This window comes from Alligator mississippiensis, chromosome 3 (genome assembly GCF_030867095.1).
Source record: "Alligator mississippiensis isolate rAllMis1 chromosome 3, rAllMis1, whole genome shotgun sequence".
Classification (NCBI taxonomy): Eukaryota; Metazoa; Chordata; order Crocodylia; family Alligatoridae; genus Alligator; species Alligator mississippiensis.
This window is the reverse complement of record NC_081826.1, coordinates 44399878-44425472: the sequence shown is the minus strand read 5'-3', so window position 1 is coordinate 44425472 and position 25595 is coordinate 44399878. Positions and strand designations below refer to the sequence as shown.

The following is a 25595-nucleotide window of genomic DNA, read 5'->3' as shown; positions in this document are numbered from 1 at the left end:
GTGCAAGGCTATACTCTGGCTTCAACCCAAATCTGAAAAACCCAATCACTTTGACTTAACCACTTGTCTTAGACAGATAGGCAGTCTGTACTGGATTATGAACAAACTCAGGTGGAAGGACCAGGAACACCTAGCCATTGAGTCTGAAATAACTGATAGTTTCACGCACTTAGAAGACATGAACATTTCACAGGAAGCTGAGTTAAAATATCCAGGTATATAAAACAAAACAGCCCAGATTCCTTTAGAAGAGGCTATAGGGATCCCAGAGAAGTGATACTGCTATTCTATTTGCCAGCAGAGAAGCTGAGAAACCTAGAAATACCTCAGCCAAAGTCCAGCTCTTCCTCCTCCTTTCACTGCTTCAGCTCTCCATTGAGGTGAATTCTCATTTTACCTGCCAAGAAGGAAAGGGAGCAACACTTCCCCACCCAGTAAAGAAGGAGAAGGAGAGGGATATTCCTTCTTCTGCAGCAGAGGAGGAGGAGGAGGAAGAGATGGGTCTCTTCTACTCTCCTTCTTTTAAAAATGTGGATATAATGAATGCATTCTCTATGTGGAAGGTGAGGCTTTCTTCAGCTTTGAAGCCATGTTTTCATATTCAAGTCAGGAGTGTTTGCAGGGGTGACTGCCCTTCTCAGCCCTTCTCAGTAATATCAGCTGTCACCAAAGAGAATCTCTAGCAACACAAGGGAAAGTCACAATATTCCTTTTTTGAACTCCTCTGGTTTCCACTTATCATAGTAGCACCTCACTCAGATACAGCCCAATTAACCACAAGTCTGTGCTAAAAATAAATGCACAGGGTCTGGGTCTGATGTTTACAGGGCACTGCTGGCCCAGTACCAGAGATATCACCCTTCCTGTGTGCCTGTCAGGGAATGCCACATCAGTCCTGGGCCCTACTGCCTGCATTCTTTGTAGTCCTCAGACCAGTCCAATCCATTTGCAATGCAGAACATTTCTCTATCTTGATCACTAGTGAAGAAGCTTCAGAGATAAAGGAATAGGATTTCATGCCTCTTGTGTGCAGTGTCTTCTTTTGGTCTCTTTTTCTTGGCTGTGTGAGTGAAAAGGAATCAACGAATGGTCTTAAATAGGGTAAAAAGGCCATAAGTAGAGATTAAATAAAGATGACCACTGCTGAATACAGGCAGTGGAGAGAAAATGGAACTTAATACTCTTCCTTTTCCTACCATATTTAGGATGTAAGGTGGGTGAAACAACTGCCATCTTTATTGAGTCTCTTTTGTATTCAACTCATTTATGCCAGAAGAATAAACCAGAGGTGAATACAAATGGATAGTTAATAACAATTTGATATATATAATTCTTCTTAATACCCCTTACTGGATAATAAGTAAAACATTATTGTATCTTCTCTATCCTTCCATCCCAGCTGCAGAGACGAGGGTGTCATAGACTAGGATGAGAAAAATTAACAGCCTGGAATGAAAGACAAGAAAAATCCCCCATAAGCTCACTTGGACAAGTTTAATATAATTTAATCACGACTTGAGTTGATACATTGGGGAGGAACAGCATATACTTTAAAAATTGTAGATGATACATTACAGCAAATGCTGGATGACAATAATAATTGAATCTTACATGTATGTAGCATCTTTCACTCAAAAAAGTCTCAGGGGTACTTTACAAATAGGGAGAGGGAGAGACAGAGACAGAGAGAGAGAGAGAGCGAGCAAGTGTCAAGCCACCTAACTTCAAACACAGGTACCTCTGGGCTGGAATGAAGACAATGCTGAACAATGCACAGAAAAACTCCATGCAAGTTAAGAAGAGAAAATAAAGAAGTCAATGAAAGTACAGACAAATTTCACATGAATAAAATGAAAGTACCCAATTTGGATGATGCCAGAGTAATCACAAGTTGATGGTACCTCTGTTTTAGTTTGCATAACGAACAGATCTCTCCAATGAGTAACATAGTTTTCCCCTGTTTTATACCTTTAATTCTCTCTGCTTAAATTTCTGAGGAAGATTAATGAAACAAGCCATGGATGGTACACTCTGAAGCTGGCAGAATACAATACCTTAACTGGCACATATACACCAAGGATTTTTTTTCCACTCCCCAGCCCCAATGGACTTGTCAGCAGTTTCTATCATTAGCAACATAATCCCTCCTCTCTCCTGCTTTCCCTTTTTATGTTTTCCCAGGGCTGCACCAATAATGAATAATTTACCAGTGTAAAGAAAGAAAAGTGTCACTACTGGGGTCTCAAGGCTCATCACTCACAAACCTGTCACATGGTCAAGAGTCATCAGTGCCATTATTTGTGTGAAGGGAAATTAACATTAAGCTACTATTGAGACACTTGCTTCATCCACTGTAAATGGTGACAGATTCTTAAAAGAGCAGATATTCTGGGCCACAATAAATTGCTTATAAAAGCAAAATAGTCATCTTCTCACTCTCTTCAGGGAAGACATTTCAGATAGATCAAGAATCAGGGAAATTTTAGTATAAGTACTACATTTTGTTACCTGCACCTTACTGGAGAAGGCAAATGATGTGCCAGATGTATTATGAGAAGCAGTCATAGTGAATCAGAGAAGAGGAATTCAGCAGGGTTTTCCAAGGCAGATGGCTTTTTGCATAAGGGAATATGGCTCTCCATGGCATTACAGAAGCTTGTTGATTGATAAGGTTTAAGTTTTAGGGAGGAAATACAGTGCCCCACACCAAACAATTAAAAACAAACGAAGCATGAAAAAAGGCAAAAAATGGTGTCTGAGGAAACAATAAGGGCAAAAAACCTGAGAACAGTGAGTTCATGAGTGGCTGGCTTCTGTGAAGCAGAGGAAGTCATTAGTAATTTGCTCTGTTTTGGCAGCCAATAATAATAGTGTATATCTCACTGTCTTGGGCTTTATAATGCCACTCATCACTGTGGCTTGAATGAGGCTTGGAAATTTTGACTGCAGCGTGATGACGCTCCTGCCATTACATGGAAAACCCAGAGATTCCTAGTTAGGCCATCTTGGCCTTGCAATTGGGTGTCATACCAATCACCAAATGTGGGGTAGGAAGGAATTTTCCCACAGGAGAGAGCACCCCCATGTAAGATCAATAATAATAGGAAAGTCCCTAATGACCCAGATCATTCTCGCCCATGTCTAGGAAAGGAAAATTCTGTAAGAATCTCCTCACTGAGCGCCCTCAGCATTGCTCCTTCACAATGTGAGCACTGTCCCTGCACCAAGGTACCAGCCCCAGATCTGGTGGATTGCAAGCAAATTTAACTGAAAAAAAAATCTTAAAAAATCTGGATGTTGTTTTGCACATTTCAGTTGGGAACCAGTCTTTCACTGTTTTTTTGCAGATTTTTAAAATCTGGCAGAAGTCTTCATCTACTGAAAACTGGGACTTCAGTAAACAAAAAATCCCCCATGAGAATCACTTGGGAAGACGGTTTAGGAATGTATTTCAAGAACAACGGAGCTAAGATACCACAAGAAATTTCGTACCGAACAAGTTCAGAAGTTTTGTTTTTGATAACAGGTGTTTTTGGGCAGGAGTGAGGGGGATTTTTTCATTAAATAAATGTTTGATTAAAATTGCCTTGCCAGTTTTGACCGTCTCGAGATTTGCAGGAGGTGAGGGTCTCTGCTCTGGCTCTAAACTGAGCAACCGACATTTGAGGTTGCCCCTGTCTTAATCCCTGCAGAGATGCACTACCACAGGTAATTAGGGCACCTGTCTGCATCCCACAAAATCCCTACAATGCTGTATCTACAAGGAAAATGTAATATAGCCTCGGGGTGTATTACATTTTGCACCTAAGATCCTTCCACCAATCTGCATCCTTCTGCAACCTACTGCCTATCCTTGCCCCACATCTGGCCTCATGTTTGTTCTCTCCCTCAGCACTTCCTCCAGATGCCAAGGAGAGGATTTTTGCTTGTTCTACGAATGAGGGGGAAATGAGTGAAATGGTTGTGCAGGAAACGCAAAGTTACCTGTTTCACTGAAAGTGGAAGCTTCACCTCCTGTAGGCTCTCTGGAGGCAGGGATCAGGAGTGAAGAGACAACCTGACCCCAATAATAAGTAACATTTCTTTAAATGGCAGTATTGTTTTCACAATACAGAGCCCAAAAAGAAACACTAACTTTGTGACCTTTAATTTCCTGCAGCTTTTTGATCTCACCTCTCTGGTATTCATTTTTTTTTACTGTATTTATTTTTTAAGAAATGCAAGTACAGCAGAATTTCATTAGCTTGCACTTGAGACTTGGCACACACAGATTTCTTGGGTTTGTAAGTTTGCAAGATTCAGAAAAAAATGCAGAAAGAATGCATCACAGACAACAAGCTTCACTTATTCATTTTACCTCCATAGTTTGGTATTATTTATTATATCATTTCATAGAAGAGTAATATACTCATCATGCAATATTTTATCTATGCATATATATATATAGTTGTTTCTAATGCGATTATCACTTTGCTGCCATTTATAGAAGTCAGAAGTCTTATTAACATGAAACGTTTCTAGTGCAACACATTTTTGAAGATGAGGGAATCACTGAATCTTAGGATTGGAAAGGACCTCCAGGGCTATCTAGATTACTTGCATAGGAATGCTCTCTTGAACTGTGATTGTACAATGCCTAATGCAACAAAAGCCCAAGTTGGGTTTGGGGGGGGAAGGGCAGGGAGTGGGGAGGGAAGGTCTCTGGGATATATTAATTACCTTAATATACTCTGGTATATATTTAGATTAATCAATAATAATACTAGCTGCTTGTCAGAACTGTTTTAGTGTGTAAATTATAGACTATGTGGATCAGAGAGTCAAGGTTTCATGACATTCTCCTATATAAAATTAAAGTTTCAGATTATTATTATTTGAACTGGAGTGGAGACAAATATCTAAAACCCAAATTATCCCGTTGTGTTAGGTGCTTCATAATCTCACGCTAAGAAAACATCCCTGTCCTGGAATGTCTACAGACTAAATAGACAAAGAGTTAAAGGGGTGGGGGTGAAGGAGGAAGCAAATAATATCAATTTCTGTTTTAGAGCCAGGCAACTGAGGCAGAGAGAGATGTAAGCAAAAATACAGTCAAAAGTGACTGATATACTGGTATTAAACTTTTACTAGGATAAGCCAATCTAATATGTCGGTTACATCTGTCTGCCCCTACAGCAGTGTAAATGAATCTAAAATGCAGTGATGTTAAATGTGTTTCATTCGGGTTTAATTTACAGTAGTTTCATTCATTCAAATGGACAGACATAACAGTTAAATCCAAACATCTGATACACAGTCCCAAGCAAGTGCCTTTCACTTTTAAAATGATTTAGAATGACCGCTGTCCACAGACCATTTGACATATGGTCACACAGGCAGCCTGTGGCAGAGCTGAGAGTTGAACCCAAATCTCCTGAGCTCCACTCCAGTGGTTTAATCCTTTCATACACAAAATACTGTTATAGCCACATTGCTCTATTCAGGGTTGAGTAGTGTGTGTCATTACAAACTCATTAACAGTAATTCTAATGCCATATGTTTACTCAGTACACTTGTGAAATTACCTTTAGTTGCTATATGCAAGATTTTTTCCCTTTTCCAAACCCCCAAATTATAATATCTTTCTGAGTTACATTTCTAGCAGGTAAAGTTCTTTCACATGCATTCTGGAACTGGGGAATGGCAACGGGGCTAGGGAGTATCAAGGGGGTACAGTGGCACATCCCACCCTCTTTCTGAACACACTGCAGGAACAGCAGTTGGGGAGTTTTTAAAGTCCCCCAGACAGGTAAGAAATCCCCCCCTCCCCTCCCTTCTGTGATCAGAAATACATCCCTTTTTGCCTGACTGGTAATTATAGAGATAAGAAACAAAGGAATGTCACTTTTACACAACAGAGAAAGCCTTACATTTTTATTTAAGGGCTTTTAAACCTGGTGTGTGTGTGTGTGTGTGATTCAATTTCAATGTTTATTAGATCCCTGCTGCTGAATAAGGAGCATCAGTTTCTCTCTCTCCTACATGGTCATCTTTTGAGTTGGAACAATAAGCAGAAAGAAAACAATTGGTACAGAGGGACAAAAGACTAAATCTGTACTGCTGCTAGCTTCTACATAGCTAATCACTTCTGTTGTTCCAAGCAGCTAGATACCTTGATTAAAGTGCTTGAAGGGACTCTTAGGAATGAAAATGTACATGGCTTTTGGGCATTAGTGAAGCTTAACTTGGACTAAGAGATAGTCTAGGTCTTATGCAGAAACCTTGGATTTAATTGCTATCTTGCTCGAGAGACCCTGATGCTTTCCAGATCACTGAGCATATAAATTGTTGAAAACAAAACACTATTTAAAAATGTAAAAGAAACTTTGTTACAAAGCAGTGAGGAACTTGAATTGCATAGCTACAGTAGCTAATAAAAAAAAAGAATTCACTGTGGCAGAACTGGACAGCTTGCAAGGTGAGGGAAGTGGCATGGCATTGTCCATCATATCCATGTTTGGGTCACCTACAATAACAGTCCATGCAAGTCATAAACATAAAACAAGCTAATAGTGCAACCACCTTACATGCCACCAATGAAAGGACTACTGCATCCCCCAGAGAGAATGAAGAATGAGAGATAACCTACATCATCCCACTGGATGAAAGAGGAACCCCAACACCAACTGAGCAACAACTCAAGTACCTAAGCCTGCAAATTTCAAAACTGTCTGACCTTAGAATCATAAAAAATGAGGGCTGGAAGGGACCTCAGGAGGTCATCTAGTCCAGCCCCTTGCTCAAAGCCGGACCAGCCCCAACTTGACTATCTTGGCCAAGCCTTTGTCTAGCCAGGTTTTAAAAACCTCCTAAGGATTGAGATTCCACCACCTCTCTGGGTAATCTGTTCCAATGCTTTACCACATCCTAGTGAGAAAGTTTTCCTAGTATCTAACCTAAACTTCTTTGGCTGCAACTTGAGACCATTGCTCCTTGTTCTGCCATCTGCCACCAGTGAGAACAGTCCAGCTCCATCCTCTTTGGAACCACACTTCAGGTAGTTGAAGGTTGCTGTTAAATCCCCTCTCAGTCTTCTCTTCTCTAGACTAAATAAGCTCAGTTCCCTCAGCCTTTTCTCACGTACCCCAGCCCCTCAACATTTTTGTTGCCTTCTGCTGGACTCCCTCCAATTTGACCACATCCTTCCTGTAGTGGGGGACCCAGACCTGGACACAGTACTCTAGATGTGGCCTCACCAGTGCCAAATAGAGAGGATTCATACTTGGCCATGGATTCCCTGGGTCTCCATATCAGTGTTGGGAGTCATTATCATCCTACTGACCCCACTAACGTCATACTCCCATGTCTCCAGCTGACTGTCCTCAGGACCCCTTTGGAAAGAGTTATTTTGCAAAAACAGCAAATAAAATACACCATCAAAAGAAGGGATTCTTGCAGTATATAGTACATACAACCTTTCTCCCTTTGTGGTTAAATATATTCAGTATGGGATCCCTACCCTCTCAATCAACATCAGTCATCTTTTCCTCAGAAAAGAACTCAGATTATAACCTTTGATCAGACCAAGTGGAGACAGAATCTTCAAATAAAAAATCCAGCATGTTTCCTTTTGATGATGTCAGCTCTTACCTCTGAGTAAGTAACCCCTGCCTGGACTGAGTGACAGCAGGAGCATTCAAAGGGAATTTTAAATGGCACATGCCTAAAGATATAATTGCAGTGGGCTAATTTAGCACTAATTCAGAGTAGAATAATTCTCTCATCTCTCTCTGTGCACTGTCCTACTTATGGCACTGCCCACTTATGGCAATGAAGGTGGGTGCATTTCTCTTTCTCAAGCCCTCTCTGACAAGAATTGGGTTATCTATTTTTGAGATCCCTGCTGCAGGGTTTTGTTTTGTTTATACCAAAATCTCACCCTGTTATGCAATAGTAGGCATGGCATCTTTCAACTGGAAATCTAAAAAAAAAAGCAAAGATGCCACTTTTCTTAATATGCTTACAAGAAGTCCCCTTTCATCAGTGACAACACGATCCCACTAAAGTAAGGGTCCAAGGTGTTGGACACTTAGTATGTGTTACACCTGTGTAGAATGTCACATGGTAGTAAAGTCAGAGCACATGCTGAGCAGCTGCACAATAATGTTTACTATGAACTCTACATGCACAGTTCACACTCTGCCACAGGAAAGGCAGTAAGCAGGCCTCCTAACATGCTGGGTGGGAGTGGCTTTTTCCCAGTTTTCCAACAGTGGCTGAAAACAGCTGAGTGCAGCCAAAGGCACTGATTGGCCAGCTTTTTTGCTGGAGTTGAGGACCTAGCAAAGGATCTCCAATCCCTCCTTGACTGACTGTTCCAGCTGGAATTGGATCTCCAGGGGCTTTCTGGTGGTGACAAGTGGTGGAATTGAGCAAATCTTTGCCCTGACTGCTGTAATCCACAGGCACTCCATGTTTTGCTGGTGTGAGTTCCAGGCACTACTTTGAGGACTGTGATGCTGCCATGGGCAGCAGGATACACAACACAATGCCATACAAGCCAGTGCACTGTAGGCCTGGAACTGGATACCACCTCATTGCTGCTGGGCACTACTTGTGAGCTTGGACTGGTGGGAGCAACTCATGCTCAGAATCTTGGACAAGTGGCAGCAGTGAAACTTTATGACATGGCACACTCATGGATCCTTGTGCCAAGCTGGTCCCCTGGTCCAGCACCAGCACATTGGGCTCCAACACTTTCTGTCCATCGAGAGACACATGGCCCTAGTGGTTTGGAAGTTGGCAAACACAGGTAGCCTGCACTTCATTGCCAACCAGTTCAATGAGAAACAGATGATGGCAATGATAATTGTGCACAAAGTGTGTTACACCATACTTGAGAATGAAAATACTTGGGCCTCAGTTCATCCAGCTCATGGCCCTACAGGAGGTTATTATACAGTTCAAATAGATGGGCTTCCCAAATTGTGTCAGGTCTGTTGATGAGATCCACATACCCATTCTGCACTCCTCCTGCCATACCTCACCATACAGGGTTCTTTTCAGTTATACTCCAGGGAGTTGCTGACCACCAGAGGTCCTTCACTAGCATCAATGTTGCATGATCTTCCCGAATACACAATTGCCTGCATATTTAGGAACTCCAGTTTCCCAGAGATGATAGAGTAAGAGGAGGTCACCCCAGCACTCTTACCATAGATTTGGGAGGGGTGCCCACACTAATCACTTGTAGCCTGGCCTCCCTGCTACTCCCCTGGCTCATGAAGCCATGCACTAGCTGGCTGGACCCCAGGAGGAGTTTTTCAGTTACGAGGTAAGTATTTGTTGGATGGTGGTGAGGTGTGCCTAAATGTGTGCTAGACATCCCAGGGGTCTACCTTGCACTCTAGCCCAGAAACATTCCCAACTTCACGAGTGCCACTTCCATCCTCTGCAATATATGAGGTGAAGTGGGGTAGGCCTTCCTGGAAACCAGGGCTGGCTCCAGACAGACCAACTGTGATGGATGTCTCTAGCAGTTTATGGTGTCTAACCAAAACAATGTTCCTGGCCAAGCATCCCGGACAAAACCACCACCAAGCTCTGATCTGATCAGGAGAGCTATGGCTACCACCTGCTGCAACAGTATTCTGAGAGTATGAGGAGGTGCAGGGGACCTCTGAGCAATTGTGAGCCCTTCATTTGCCACACTGTACTTTTAGTGTGCTTGTCTAAAGATGCTCAGTAAATATCTCACACTGTAACTGCTGGACTTAGTACTCACTATTGTGGGCAGTTTGGGACCAAGGGAACTGGAGGGGGGAGGTTAAGGAATGGAAACACTGGAAGACCCATGGGGGACCAGGATCCTGTGCTGGGAGTTTTCCAAGGCTAGTTGGAAGAAGGAAACCAAGACATAGGATCCTGCGTTGGGAGCTTCAAGGCCTGTCTGGAAGCGGGAAACGGAGGCATGAGTCACTGCGTTAATTGGGGTTGTGAGCAATTTAACCTGAAGCCTGGATGGGACACACACACAAAAGACAAATGTTACAACTGTTCAAGCTTTATTTTCTCAAATAATCTATGCAAAGTGGACAAAGTGTACAGTTGTGGTAAATGTACTGTAGGGTGGCTTTTGGTTCAGCCCAAGTCCCTTATCTACAGGTCTGCCTCCTAGCAGAAAACCAGCTGTCCATTGCATTGGCTCAGCATGTGAAGAACTCCACAAGGCTCTTCAGCATCTGACCTTGCTGGTCCCACTAACATTTTCAGCTATGGGACAACCTCCGAGCAGGAGCATCTCTTCATGTCCTTGGGACAGCATCGGTGCTGGAACCTCCTGAGTTCTTGTCGGCCAGAGCTAACACTGAGGAGTGAACATTTTAGAAGCACACTCAAAGTCACTTCTGCTGTTAGTAGATAACATGCGTTGGTTCTGGATTTCCAAACATGCTCTGCAGGTGTACAACACACTGTGTCTGACAGCACAGTAGACCTTGTAGATACTACAAGGGAAAACCTCAGCATCTTACTCTCCTGACTCACTCACTTCCTTCGGCAAGCAGGACAAGATCAAGACTGCACCATGTTAAGCATTTTCTCAGCTACCTACTTGCAGTTAACTCCTGTCCCTCTCCCTTTCCCTCCACAGAGGTTCTCTTTAGGAAGGCTCCCCAAGCCAACTTGACTGTCTGGCTCTGTCTCAGGGCACTTCTTCTCCACCTGATATCTCTGTGAAAAGATTCCCAGCAGCAAAGAGATGAACTCTGAGCTTGCAGGTGGTGATTTCACAAGACATGCCCTGATGCTTCTGCAAGCTCTTATGTCAGTACAAACCCTAGAGTCATGGAAACAAAGAGCCAGTTATGATGGTTCCCTGGGAAAGGTAGCAATCCTACAGATTTATGTGAGGCTTTTGGAAACGTTGCTGCTGTCACTACCAGGATGTCTGTGAAGCTGTAATGTGAGCATAGGAGTCACACATCCCGAATTGGGATCTCCTTGCCCTCCCCCACCTCCCCCCCCCAGGCCACAAGCTGTCCTCTGAAAAGTGATGCCCCCCATCCTATGCCCTGCTCAAATGCCACTCAGAATGCCCTCCTGGGAGCCAAATAATGACAGCATTCCCTGCTGCTGGACCAGTCTACATCTGGCCCCTACAGAAGAGTGTACAAGACTGCCACTAACCACGTCAACAGTGCCTTATGGGGAAGAATGCAGGGCAGCAAGAGATTACAGCAAGTGACACCTCCCCCCTCAGGGCTTTATCCCTTCTGCCACCTCTTTGCTTACACTCAGATGCAACTAAATAAGAGCCTTTGATTCTGTGTGCGCACACATGTTGGTGCCCCGACAAGCTGTGCAAGGGGTTGGACCTTGTTCATACACGTGGGAGCTCTGCTAAACTTGCTTCTAGGTACTGGCACATAGACTTCAACTAGCCATAACCAATATCCTCAGGCTAGAGTAAGGATGCCACCCTGCAAATCTACCAGCATTCCCCAGTGCATGCAAAATGTCCATAGAGGAAGGAGGAGACAAGGGAAGGGTGGGTTGTGAGCTGCCATTGCTAGGCAGCATGGTCTGAGGGTTGGGTGGGGCAGATGGATCAGGATTCCACTGACTGCTTTGCATGCAAGAATGAATCTTTAACTAGGGTTAACTCTACCTGGCCCAGCCATTGAGCACCTTAACTGGGCCACTGGCCCATGCACAACTGGCATGGTCTAAGCAGGGGTGTAGCACCGATTCTCACATCTGCTGCACTGTGTAGAACACAATGCCCCTGCTTTCTAATGCTCCCTACACTTGGGATGCAATCTGTACTAATTGCCACCCCACCACCTAAACCTAAACCCCGACTACCTAGGCATTTCACCATGTACACCAAACCCAGAGTGAGCCTCAAGTCACTTCTGAGCCACACACCATCCGCAGAGGGGGATCATCCCCAAACCATGAGCCAGAGTCACCTCACCTGTAATCTTTTCCTCCCAGAGTTGCTGAAATTTACAATCAGCTGGTATTTGTTCATCTGTGTCCACTCAGTCAATGAGACTCATCTGAGCGGTCCCCATCTTGTGCATCCTGGGTCTGGGTCAGGATCTAGCTAGGGAACAAACTCACTGATCAGGCATCCTTCTGCCCCTTCAAAGCTGGTTCAGTAGAAGGCAGTGAAGAGGATTCAATCATTTGCATCACCACTGCTACACCACAGTGGGCCTGCAGATATGCAGTGAATAGTGTGACAAGGAGTGACAGTGTGGCCTGTCTGAAGGATTCTTGATAGCTCCTCAGAGTAGGAGACCAGAGTCCTCATGGCACCCAAGATGTAGGTGTCCCTGCCCCAAATGTATTATGACTTCACACACTCCACTTTAGCGCAGAGTGAGACTTGCAACAGATCACGTGCCAAGCCACCATCTGGGTTACAATATACTCATAGACCTCCTGGTTTTGTCAGCTGCCCTTCCCATTCTTAGTGGGGGTACCAATGGCTCTCTCCTCACCCCAGATCACGATGAAGTCTAGTACCTCATCACAAGTCCAGGTCATGGCCCTCCTGCAGTGGTCCAAGGAGGACATCCTCCGATTTGGTTCAGTTCATGAACTGAGGTGTTTAATGTTCATACTGAAACATTCAAGCAACAGTGGAGACCTCAGCAAACCTTGAGACTTTCAATGGGGGTTCAGGGTGCTATCATATGGGCTGGGGTACCACCCCCATGAGCAGTAGAGTTCAGGTGGATCAATAGACCAACCCTTAGAGCTGGGGGAGGAGGGGGGGGTTGGAGCTGGGAGTGGTGCATCCTGTAATGCCAGCAGATTGTACATTGCTCTTATTATCTCCATGGAGCAGGCTGATGGTAGCTGAACAAGTGTTACTTAATACCATCTGGAGATACTCCTTGTGCAAAAAGTTGCAAGTCTGCTAAGATATGAGTGCCTTTAGCATGCGTTTTACTGCTTGAACATGCAGCCGCTCAGGTTTTAAGCGCACTTAACGTGTATTATGAGGTCTATGCAACATGGCCCTAATGCAATAATTCTGGATTCTCCAGTTTGTGCTATGTAGACTGTTTCTTTCTCTCCTCCCCACTGAGACAAATCAGAATGTTAATCCATCTCAAATCAGCAGAAATTTAGGTCATTCATCACTTGCATGACCCCTGCAAAAAAAAGTCTTAGGCTGGTGCCCATACAGTACACTAAAATTTACTAAACAGATGTCACACATGCATTGAAACCTTTCCTCGTTGCCCTTCTACACAGGTGCAAGCCATTCACAGCTATGTATTAAATTAATATATACATAAGGGATTCCCTGTACCCTCAACTTTTTCCAACTGATTTTCTTCGTGTACAGAAAACACCTCCTAAGTAGATGCTGTATACAGGTATAATATCCTGTGATCCATTTAATTTGCTTACAGGAATCTGAGCACTGCAGTTTGAGTAGACATCTGCAAAAGTTACTAATACTGTAGGTCCACAGTGTTCTTTCATCCTATCAAATTCATTGTACTATTTACAAATGGCCAGTATCTCTAAATGACTTAATGAGCTTCTCTGGAAAAAGAATCCACTTCATACTGAAGAACACTCTGATTAATGCAGTCCTCAGCATTCATCTTTTGTCAACTTTTATTGCAGCATCGTAGAGGCAAGTAGATCACAAATCCTATCATGCACTAGTTGGATTTGCTGTAGATTGAACCCATTGCACTACAGATTTAAACAGCTGCTTTGAAAGTTAGCCTCCCTTTCTCCAGCTTTCCTTACATCCTTGGGAAAGAATCTGAAAGGCATGTTTTACAGCATGTGTCTGCTTTCTCTCACACTTTACTACTTATCAATTAGCAGGGTCAAAGAGCTCCTCTGAGCAAGGTTTAAAAACACTACTTTTCCCTTCTGGTTTTAATGTGCTACACTGGTTTCTGTACCATCTCCTGCAAAGCAGTTTACCACCCATTTGCCTTTGTAATCCAAAATATCTATGCACTGATTCATGGTCGGGGCATGCAGTGGCAGCCAGGTCACAGTACTTCCACTAGGCATTTTTATAACAGCACAATAGGATCCATTAGAAGAAATGAAATCTCTTGCCTAGGAGAAAACCCACAGCAGCCTAACACTACAGTAAGTAACCAAGCCTAAAGCTTTATGGAATTCAAGCCAAAACACAGCAGTATTTTATGGAAGGTGGAATGGCATGTATTGCAACTAAAGTTTATGTCTACTAGCTGAGCTACTGAAATCCATCTTTAAAGTATTTTAATTTTGTGCCAGACAACTTTCATGTATTTTAAAACAGCAAATTGAAAAATGAGGTCCAAAATATGGAGTTTCTAGGGTCTAACATTGGAACCCCGCTTAAGGTTCATATCTCTAGGTCACAGCAGAGATGCTGTTATTTAACAGTAATAATAGGTTATCATCCTGTGCAGCCAAACCCCTAAGAGTACATACAAACATTACAGTTAGATTGATCTAACTGGGGTTAGGTTGATCTAAGTGCTGATTTATGTAGACATTCAGGGGGGTTAAGTTGAGCCAAAAGTGGTGGGCTTGATCCAAGTTAGTTCACTTAAGTTAAATCCCACCAACACCTCCCCCCACCACTGCAAACCTGCTAGCACCCCTGCCCACCCTGAGTTACTTGCACCAGGTTCCCTGCATGGCTCCTGGTACCAGAGAGCATCTAGACATACACTAGAAGTGGCATGTACACATGTGTATTTACTCTGGTTTAAAATTTACTGTGCAGTAAGCAGGAATAGGCCAGTGTCTACACATGCAGATGTTAATGTGCATTAATGCTGTGTGTGGACTGATTTGGGACCCAAGTCAGTCCACACCCACAGTGTTACTGTGCAGTAAGGCATCTACACTATAACAGGGGGCTCTCTCGGGGCCGGTCTGTCATTGGCCTGCCCACCTGTTTCTGGGCCAACAGCCTGCCTCCTCACCTGCCATGGCTTGAGGCTACATAATTATGGTGTTAATTAGGTGGGAGGCTGCCAATTCTTGCCCCAATGCCAGGGGGCGCTATCTGCAGCTCCATTCCTCCCCTACATTGCAGCCCAAGCCTCGCAGATGGCATCCAGGTTAATATTACTCCCAGCCTGAGACCAGAGCAAACCGAGTCCAAAGTTGGGCTCCACACACACACACACACACACACACACACACATTCATATCACCTCCCCTCTCACAGGAGGCCTCTTCCACTCTACCCCTCTCTCACCAGGGCCTCTGGCATACTGCCCATCACCAGGCCACACTCCACCACCCTGCTCCTCCTTGAGCAACCCCTCTGGGCCATTAGGTTTCACTGCTCACATAGTGGCTTCACCACACAGCCCCTTCAGTTCCCATGAGTACCCCAACTCCGCAGGGCAAAACCCTGGGCTAATTCCACCCTAAGCCCCTCACCAAGCAACTCTATACACTCACACACACATGTACTGGGCTCCCAGTTGTCTGGTTTTCCCCTCACTGGGGCTCCTCATCTCCACCCCATCACTGGGGGCCACAGGTCTTCCCTCCCCAATGGGGGCTCAGGTAGTCATAGCCATGCCTGGCCCCCTTGTACCCACAGTATCATGGGGGCTAGGGGTTAAGGTGCCCCAACCCACCTTTCACTGGGGTGGTAACTGGCCTGGCATTTCCTGGGGGCTCCCACACCACTGGGAGCCCCACCAGGCCACCCACTCCCAGCAGGGTGCAGATTTAGGTCATATCCAAGTCCAGTAGCCTCCAAACCATCTCCTTAAGCTCTTGCTCTTACCTCCAGGATATTGCATGCAGCCTTGCAGCCAAGCAATGTTTCTGCCTGGCCTGGCAGCAGGTAACTGCTCTCTTTATATAGGCAGCCAGAGATCTAAAATGGCTGCCACAATCAAGCACCTGCTGGCTGCTTGTCTCAGCCCTTAAAGTGGCAGGCACCAACAGTGCCCTTCCACATACATGTGAGTTACTATGCAGTAACTAGTTGAGCATGAATTTGATACGTGGATGATTCAGGTATCAAGTTTACACTCAAGTCGGCATAAGTCATCATATTTATTGTGCAGTACAGGCACGCATGTGTAGATGTGCGCCTGTACTGCACAGTAATTTCGATTACTGAGCACTGCATGTGCACATGTAGACATGCCCCCAGCCTACAATCACACGTCTTAAAGCAAACGGCGTGATCACAGACTGGGTGTGGCAAATATTTGTAAGCACCCTAAGAGAGAGAGAAACACACATTTTTCCAGTGTGCTTTACAGCTATTTTCTGACAGGAGAGGAAGACTGAGGCATGAAATAACCTCAACTATAGGCACCTCCATCTGCCTGTAACAAGAAGCTGAAACCAAGAGAAACACAGGAGTCTGGAGATGTTTAGGTTTCAAAAATATCTTTTAAAAAATGCTGTTTGCAAAAAAAAACCCAACGCATAAATGAGAGGTGGCGGAAAAAAGCATAATCAGTTGGGTTTTTTTAAAGACCTACTATGTCTGGCAGAATGAACCCTCAACATATGATCAATTCTTATTCACATAAAGTGCCCAACTACACACAATGGAAAATGATGTATAAGAAAGGGCTCTAGATTTGAGGTGAAATTTAAGGAGGAATGTGAAGTAGGATAGGCCCAATAATTGCATATTTTTAAGGAAAAGTTTTAATAAAGGAAAAGAAAATGTTCTTAATTGCTAAATACAATGACCTTTACAAATCTAGATTCTCTTACTTTTCTGAAAATCAAAACAGAAAATTACTGTCCTAGTTCAGAGGAATCAGAGAGTGAAACTGACTCTAAACCAAAGTTAAACTAATTGTTTCAACTTCATAGTCCAAGCTGAAGGAGCATACAAATATATTAAACTGAACTCCTAGCATCATGTTGTGTTTTATTGATGAAGTAAGTTTTAGAATAATTTAACAACAACAATTTAATAAATAATAATTTAATGTCTAATAAATAGTGTAATCAATAATAATTTAATAGCCAGACATAATTTAGAAAATAAACACAGAAGCAAGGCTGCTGTAATCTACCTTTATTGTCTCTCTCCCAGTCTCTGTGACTTGTTCAGGTCCAGGTGCATGAGAGAGTTAGTGGTAAATGTGGCACCACAAGCATGGTAGTTTCAAGCTTCCTGGTGAAGTTTAATCTATGATTTATTTATTCTGTAATCTGGTGCTGGCTAGGTTGTCTATGTAGCAGCATTTATTTACCCGGTAAAGTACCTTAATCTCTTGATAATAAAACAAAAGAAACAAAATACACAGAAACATTGTTAGAAACTTTATCTCCTTTAAGAAGTGGAAAACATTGCACAAGGAAGCCCCAACAACTTTAAAATAGGGGATTTTCTTTTATTTCAAGCTCAGGACATTTTTTTCTTCCTTTCCTCCTGATCTATTCTGTGACAGTTTTAGAGATTTATGTAGTGTTGGGAAGTACGATGCAAATTTTCTTCTTTAGGATCTCTGTCACATGGTGACCAAGCCAGCTTTGGACAGTCATCCACACACATGCACCAAAACACTTTTGATACCAAAAATCACATACTGTAAACTCAAAACAGAGAAAGTGCAGCACCCTGCTTGTTGAATGCTGCTTTTAATCCTGTTTGAACTGTATAGTACCCTAGGTCATATTTGGGATGGTCCCATAGACCGACATTACATTATTTTTGGGATCTACTGATCCTGTGCCAACCATCTTCCTTTTTTAATTGTGTGGCCTCCCACAGATGTGGCAATTTGACTTTTACTAGTGGCTCAATGGTCTGGCTTCTCATAATGTAGAGAGTCACTGTAACTGCTCCTTGCCCACTGGCCTGCTTTCCCATATCAGGACAGACTCATTGCCAAACTCATCGATTCTTTCTGGGAACAACTTCATTCTCCAATATGAAATGTGGGAAAAACACCAAAGCAAAAAAACCCAGTTCTTTTGTGCACTTTGGGCCTCGTCCAGCAGTACAAAGCACACCCTTCCCTTGAATCCCTGTGATCTGAGTCTATTGAAGGAACTCATCTCCTGCCCGCAGCTCTCCCTGAACTGAGTGTTTGCTGCCTTTTACAATCAATTGCTCCTTTACCAGATGGATCTGATAATTGAATGGGGCTGCCTGACCCCAGGCCTTCAAAAAGCAAACAACCTATTACATTACTCTTTCATTTTCTATAGAATCATAGAAATTAAGGCCAGAAGGGATCATTAGATCATGGTGTGTCATAGGATATTAACATTTCCCCAGTTACTCTATATCTAGTTCAAGAACTTATATATGGCCAAAACATAACTCAGATTGGGTTAAAACATACCTTCCCTAAAAGGATCCAGTCTCGATTTTAACACACAAAGGAAGGGAAAATCCATGACATCCTTAGGTAATTTGTTCCAAAGACTCATCATCTTCACTGTTCAAAAATGTTGTCTTATTTCCAGTTTGAATTTGTTCCAACCTGACTCCAGGTTCCAAACTTTGATTCTTGCTATGCCTTTTCCCACTGGTATAAAGAACTCTTTACAACTCTATATTTCTTCACCCTGAAGAGGAGTGCATAACAAGCCAAGTCCCCTCTCAACTTTATTTTTGATAAAATAAACAGATTGAGCATTAAGTTCCCTAAGATAATACATTTTTGCCACATATTAAAGACAGTGAGAAATACTCACCTGGGGTCTATAACAAATTCCAAATTAATGTCACCTTTTGGACTTGTCTATGTAGTGCACAAATCCATAATTTATGTATTCTATATGCTGTGGTTCTCACCAGAGCTGGCTGGAAAACAAACCTTTTCCTGTGAAAATTTTGCATTATTTTTATAACTTTTTATCTTAAATCAGGACAAAAAGTCAGAAAAGCCTTAAAGAATTTCCAGGAAAATCCTATTTCAGGAGACCCAAAACAGAATCTTTAAGCTTTCCAGCACCCAGCTAGTAGGGTTTTGAAAGAGAAATTGGTAAAAGCCTTCCAGCTCAGCTGCTGCAGAAAGCCAGGGTGCTCAACCTCTTCACCTCTGCCCTAGCTCTGCTTGCTGGAAAGGCAGAGAAGGGTGAGACTCAACTGCTCCACTGCCTCCCATCCCCTAGTACACAGGCTTTCTGTCTTTTTGGCAGCAGGAGCCAGAGGGAACGCAGGGAGCCAGTAAGTCACAGTGTTCAACCTTAACCTCAGCAGTCCTCCTCGAGGAAGAAAGAGGCATTGACAAGTGCCTTCCTGACGGGCAGGGTTAGGGAGCCAGCACTATTATCAATTTTCCTATGGAGAAAAGCCAGTTTTGTAAAAACAGCATATTCTGTCTGAAAGGCATTTCCACAAAAAATTTCCAAACAGTTACAATTCTTAGCTATCAATAACTCTAAGTAAGGGTGTATTTAATGTACAGTGCCATTCCCCTTCAAAGAAGCAAACCTTGCACTAGAAAGTTAGTCTGTTTAAATATATCACAATTGTGCAACTGATCCAAAAAACATATCCACAAAAATCCTTGCCTCTTGCATCCCCACCCCACTCAATACTTCCGAAACTGGTTACAACAATGATTTTAACATTTCAGTCATGCAAATCATCCTGCTAGGTTGCAGCAACAGCAATCACATTGAGATTCTTCTCACTACTCAGTAGGGCCTGGTTTAAATTGTGGGTCCAGCTCACAGTGCTACAGCTTCTTTAATCTGGGAGTTGCCCCTCTGTGTCCCCTGCTGTTACCTGGTGAAGGGATGCCACAGCCCCGCTGCTCCCCACTCACTCCTGATGGCTGGGAGACAAAAACCATGGTTTTGACTAGACAGGAGGCAAAAACTGCAGCATATTTAAAACCACAGTTTTTACACCCCAGCCACCAGGAGACAGCGGTGGAGCCATGGGGCCCCTCTACCAATCAATCGTGGGGAAGGGCATGCGGGAGAACTCCAAGATTAAAAGAGTCACTGTGCTGCAAGCTGGGCCCACAATTTAAACCAGGCCCTACTAATCAGAAATTCCCAATTTTTTATTTGTTTTGCTTGTTACTCAGATTCCTGGCATTGATATATGAGCAATTGAAACAGTTTTGCTAGTCACAATCTTTGTCATATCATTCAATTTGTTCACTACAGACTAAATTTGTTGTGCATTTGTCTCTGATCACCCTTCCCTTGCATTAGCAATTAAATACTGCCTTGGTTGTTCTAGCTACACTGAAACCAAGATTAGTCTGCTTCTTGGGGGATGCCAGATGTCCTGCTTATCCAAGCCTGTATCTCCCTGGAATATGGCCCACCCATTCCATAAAACTTTCAGCTTAGCAACAGCCACTTCACTTTCAATAATTTCCCTTCTATTAATCATGGGACCAGAGGAATCTCTGAGTAGATCATTTATACTTTCCTCTTCAGGGATCTCAAAAGACAACTGAATAAATTGTCTATAATCTGTACAGTTCCACATAATGCTATGTCATTGCTTTCAACATATGTCATACTAGAAGTGCAGACTTGAGAGGTGACTTCATAATCCTGCTTAACTATTGAAGCCTAAGCACTTCATTCCCAGTCTCAGCCTAAGAGATGTACAACAGTTAAATGCATGAACCAAAACTTTTCAAGTTGTGAGTAGGTCTGTTCCTTTTGTTGAACTTTGGCCACAGAGAGACATGTGTTCCATAGACAGTTCGTTCTAGTAACACGTACCATATCCGTGCAGGCCCTTGAATGTAATTATGAAAGTTTTAGTGAGCAGATCTGGCCCCTGAGATAAATATATAACAACTAAAACCAGAAATGTAAACAGCAAGAAAAAAATAGGGCAGCTTTCACTTGCACTGATTTTTCTAATGTCCTAATTCTACCAGTTCTCCAACTGTGCACAGATCTGACCTTTCCCAGATCAGAAGAGTGGAGAAGAGCTAATTTCTGATGTAATAACTAAAAAATTAAGTAAAACAGATTTTCTCTATAAATCAAAACATAGCAAAAATGACAACAAGCCCCATTTTTTACTTTTTCCTGATCTCCATTTTAAAAAAGGTTTATGTAGAAAACTGAACAAATACATTCAAAATATTTTTTTTTAAACCAGAATTTATAGCTGTAATGAAAAGTAATTTCATAGAATGCTGCTTACCCCATGTAGTTGGCAAAACCGAGAGATAAACCTGTTCATGAGAATACCTCATCAGAAACAGATCCTACATTCTCTATCCTACTTGCTTGGATGCACTGTTTTCTCATGTACATATTTCTCATAACTAGAACATGATCTTATAGTTGGGTATTCCCCCCTGTTTTTTGCTGATTATTTATTAAAATAGGACAGAACAGTAAAATATGTTTCAAATTATGTAAACATAAATGATAGAAACAAATCAGATTACTTACAAACCAGACATACTTTCTCCCCTGACAAAATCACCCCCCAAAAACTGGGGTCTGTGTCTGCAGTGGGGAAACTGACTTTTCTCTTTTAGAATAAAAGCAAGGAAAGCCCTATGCCGTAATGGCTGCCAAAATGGTTGCCACTTCTCTAGCCCCAGGAAGCAGAAGGGTCAGAGTCCTGTGTTAACACTCTCACTGCAGCAGTATCTATTGCCTTAGCACTGTAGTTTGTGCCTGATGCAGCAACTGACCTGGTTCAAAGCAAGTGAGCTGCTGCATGCAGTCTGTAGTATCTTGATGAGGCTTGTGGTGTGGAAACAACACTTCCTTATATATAGGAACATCTAGAAAGAACTCTTTGGAGTAAAGAAGTAGCATTCTTGCTGCTGCCTTTGCAAAAATCTGAAATCTAGCTTTGTTGCTGCTCTGCCACACCAGGAGGTTCCTGCTGCCTTACACAGACAGTTCCCTAAGATGCCACACTTCCTGGAAAGTCTTTGTTTCCAGGGGGACTTACATTATTTCACACAGTTGGTCACAACTCTGAAAAGTCTTTTCTCTACATTCTGCCTTCCAAAAATAAAGTGTATATCTTTTTGGGGGTATGCAGTATAAAATGTGGTACATCAAATATTAAATGTAGGTGGTTGAAAACTCTCTTTTCTTGCCATTTTGGGCCATAAAATTTGCTTTTCAGTTGAACAAAACTTTTAAAGAAAGTGCCTGTAATCTGTGGGAAATGTTGCCATTTTATACAAGAAAGCCTCAGTTTTTAGAGGAAAGTCACAATTTTCAATAGAAAATTTTAACAAAAATTATTTTGTTTTCATCAAAAGTTTTCACTGGGGACATACATAGATCAAGGGAATTTTGCCAAGTGGGGTTCAGGGGAATAACCAGCATTGCAGGGGTAGCTTCACTCTTCCACTCCTGGCACCTTCCTTCTACCCGCACTAGGGTGAACAGACCACACTGAGGCAACGGCAGTTGGGGACTTTTTAAAGTCCCTGAATAAGGTAAAACTCTCTCCGCACCCCTGGTCTAGGCATCCCCCTTCCCTTCCATGCTGAGCAGAACCTCTTCTCCATTCCCCTCCCATTCCTTGCTTCTCCCTCTCTACTTACACCTCTGGGTGCAGGAAGGGAAGACCTGCTCATTGCTGTTGCTGCCCAAGTTGCTCCTGCCTTTTCCAGCTGCAGGGAGTAAATATGACGAGAGCTGGGCTTGGCTAGAGACAATAGCAGTGCATAGGTTCCTCCTCCTTATGCATGTTTCCAGGCTGAAGGGGAACAACCAAGGGGACCAGATGGGGTGGGGACGGGGACTACCTACCACTGCCAGAGGGGAAGGGAAAGAGTGCCAAGGGGGATCCTCACCTGCTCTGGGGACTTAAAAAATAGTCCCCAGCTGGTGCTTCCTGGTCCAGAGTTTGCAGGGGATCCAGGTATATGGGGGCACTCACAAATGTGCAGCTCCCTGCTGTAACTCATGGTACTTCACAGGAAGCACCATGAGTTATAGTGACCCCTACCCTCAACACAACAGACATTCTCTGTTGAGTCCAGGAGGGTGGGGGATCAAGCTGCATGTTGGAGCGACTGCAAGTCATCAGCTGCTTTCCCCTAGGTCTGCCATCTCCCTCCCCCCACCCCCCATTTTAGTTGTGGGGGCTCCAATACACCCACCCCACCCTCCAGCGCAGACTAGGCAAACCGCAGTTGGAACTCTTTTCCCTCCCTTAACCCCCTCTGATTCTGAAGACAGCACCAGGGGTGGGCCTGGGCTAGATCAGCCCAGCCCTGCTCCCAGCACGTGCTGACAGAAGTCAATGAAGAAGCTCCACTTTGGAGCACCTTCATCTGACCATCATATAATGAGGGTTCAGATTGTCACATGATTGGGCACTTTAAGGCTAGGGACAGGCATTCAAAAAGACTGAGCCTGAATTGATTCAATCTTTGCAGGTTAGTCTAACATGGCTAGGCTGAACAGGTTTGTAACTAGATAGACATTCTCTCGGGACTGAGGAAATTCATGCACATGCCTGCAGGGGCTCAGGCTAGAAGCTGGGGGGCACTAGAGCACCCCTCCCTTCCCTTGCACAGTGCTGAGGTGAGTGGGGGCATGGCCAGGTCCCAGCAAGATGTTCTGATTAGGGAGATCTGCTTGCACCATGCCAGGCTTTTCCCCACTCACTGCTCATGGGGCGGGAGAGTTGCCAGACCCCAGACCCCTGCAAGCATTCTGAGGCAAGGTGGTGGGGGGGGTGTAGTGCATGCATCTGTTGATGATATGAAGCTTTTCAATCTCCATCTCTACTTCTTTATACTGTCTGCAGCAAACTGACAGGTGAGCAAGCCAGCAGGGGGCTAATAACAGTGTTTATCACCCGATCAGCAAAACAGCGGCCTCTATCCAGTACTTCAAACTCTTCTTAAACAGCTTACCAACTGACCTGTTGATTAGCTCCAAAAAGCCCTAAGAAGTCACTGTTCTGTCTGCCTGTCCCAGTGAAATTGGAGACATACACATGTCTTCATTAGCTAGCATACCACATGCCTAAAGTCTATGGGGCTGGGGTCCCTGCTGTGAGAGATGGGAGGGAAGAGAGAGGGGAGGATTTTCTGCTTTAGCAGTGCAAGGTGGGGGAGGGGAAGACAGAGGGAAGCCAGGCAGACCCTGCTGTGCCTGTAAGTCTCTGCTGGAGCTGCAGGCAGGAAGCAGAGGAGAGGGGCTAGCCTTGCTGTGGAGCAGAGAGCACCGCCCAGTCCAGAGAGCATGCCAGGATGCTGAGGTGTCTGGTTTATCTTAAACCTGTAAGGGGTCTGGGACAGAAATTGCATAAATCAATTTGAGCCAAATCAGGTAAGTCTGATACTACATTCAACCAGGTTTATCTGAAACTGGTTTCAGCCATTTTCAAACTGGTTTATGTGAACTGAACATCTGTTCTTTTATTGGCTTAAATCAGTTTCTGATCACTTAAGCCGGTTTATGTATAATGTCTGTCCCTAGCCTAAAGCACTCTGCAGCCATAGACTTCTGCCAGGGCACAGCTTTCAAGGGGCCAATCACACGATAAATGTAACTTCTGTCAGTGCCCTGGTGCTGTGGAAAACCAGAACTGCTAAGTTACAGTGTAGAAAAGGGGCTGCTATTGCATCACCACACCCTCTCTGGACCTGCCCCTGACTGGGGAGAAAAATCTCATTTTTCTGATTAGTTAAATGGTCCCTCTGTGGGAATATATTCCAACCTAATCATGATTCTTAACATGGTAATAGTTTTCTTCATAAAAGTGTGTCCCCTCAACACTTAATGTTTGCCCCAGAAATGGAATTCTTCACAAAACTGCAGCACCCTCCTTTCCTTGACATTTAGCTTCCTGCTTGAAAGCAGATTTTGTATGTCTTTACTTTACTTCTGGAGTTATGCACATGTGTTCATGTTCTTCCATATGAACAGTCTGCCTGAGAGATTTAAACCATATTTTTAGAAAAAGCATACACGATCCCTGTGCAATTCTTTCCTTTTTGATATGGAACATTATTTCTGATTCCCTGTACCAACAGTCTGATATCCCTGCTCTCTCCTTCCTCAACACCTGTGCTTGTGGTTTAAAAGTAAGTTCCCTATTCAGTTTCATCACAAAAGCAAAGAAAAACATCTGGGTTTATTTTTTCCCAGATACCTTCTGGCAAATGCTGTTGAACACATGTCCATTTCACACTTTTGTCCTGCCAGCCTACTGGGAGCTTCCTACTTTTCACTGTCCCTGTGTGTTTCTCTTGGTATGTGCACTGGAGGGGCAACTTTTAATGGCTGCTAACTAGACCAGGCGTTCTAACTAAAAACAGTGGGTCAGGTTAATCCCTGATATAATTCCACTGGCTTTAAGGATGCACAACCAGGGATGAATTTGGCCCATGTAGTTAGATGTATGCATATTAGAAACAGAGTCATTTGCTATGAGGGAAACAGTCAACATCTTATTTGCATCCGTGCATATCAACAATGCAATTAGGGCAAACTTCTTTGAGAATTGGATTCAGATGGTAATTAAAGAATTGTGTTATGAATTTTAATTTGGCATTAGTGAAGTAAATTATTCTGTATTGCTCTGTTCTCACAGTTTGGGTAGAATACATTATTCTTTGCTTACTGAGACCTTTGAATTAAAAAAAAAAAGCTCAGTTCCTATGTCCTTAGAATTTAATTGTGTGGAAGAAAATGTATTACATAAAACA

General features: G+C 43.4%; 1 protein-coding gene and 1 long non-coding RNA gene across 10 annotated transcripts in view; both read right to left on the bottom strand.

Annotated features, from left to right (window-relative positions):
- LOC109285183 (uncharacterized) overlaps positions 1–25595 on the bottom strand; it is a 295380-nt gene that overhangs the window by 122867 nt on the left and 146918 nt on the right. The window lies entirely within an intron of this gene.
- LOC106740530 (uncharacterized) lies at positions 10020–15853 on the bottom strand. Of its 2 annotated transcripts, none has more exons than XR_002092836.2 (3): positions 15770–15853; positions 11957–12084; positions 10020–10345 (listed from the first exon to the last, which is right to left on the bottom strand). It is a non-coding gene; the product is annotated as an uncharacterized LOC106740530 (long non-coding RNA). The 2 variants fall into 2 exon arrangements; XR_002092837.2 differs by having other exon boundaries at positions 11957–12088; positions 15770–15852.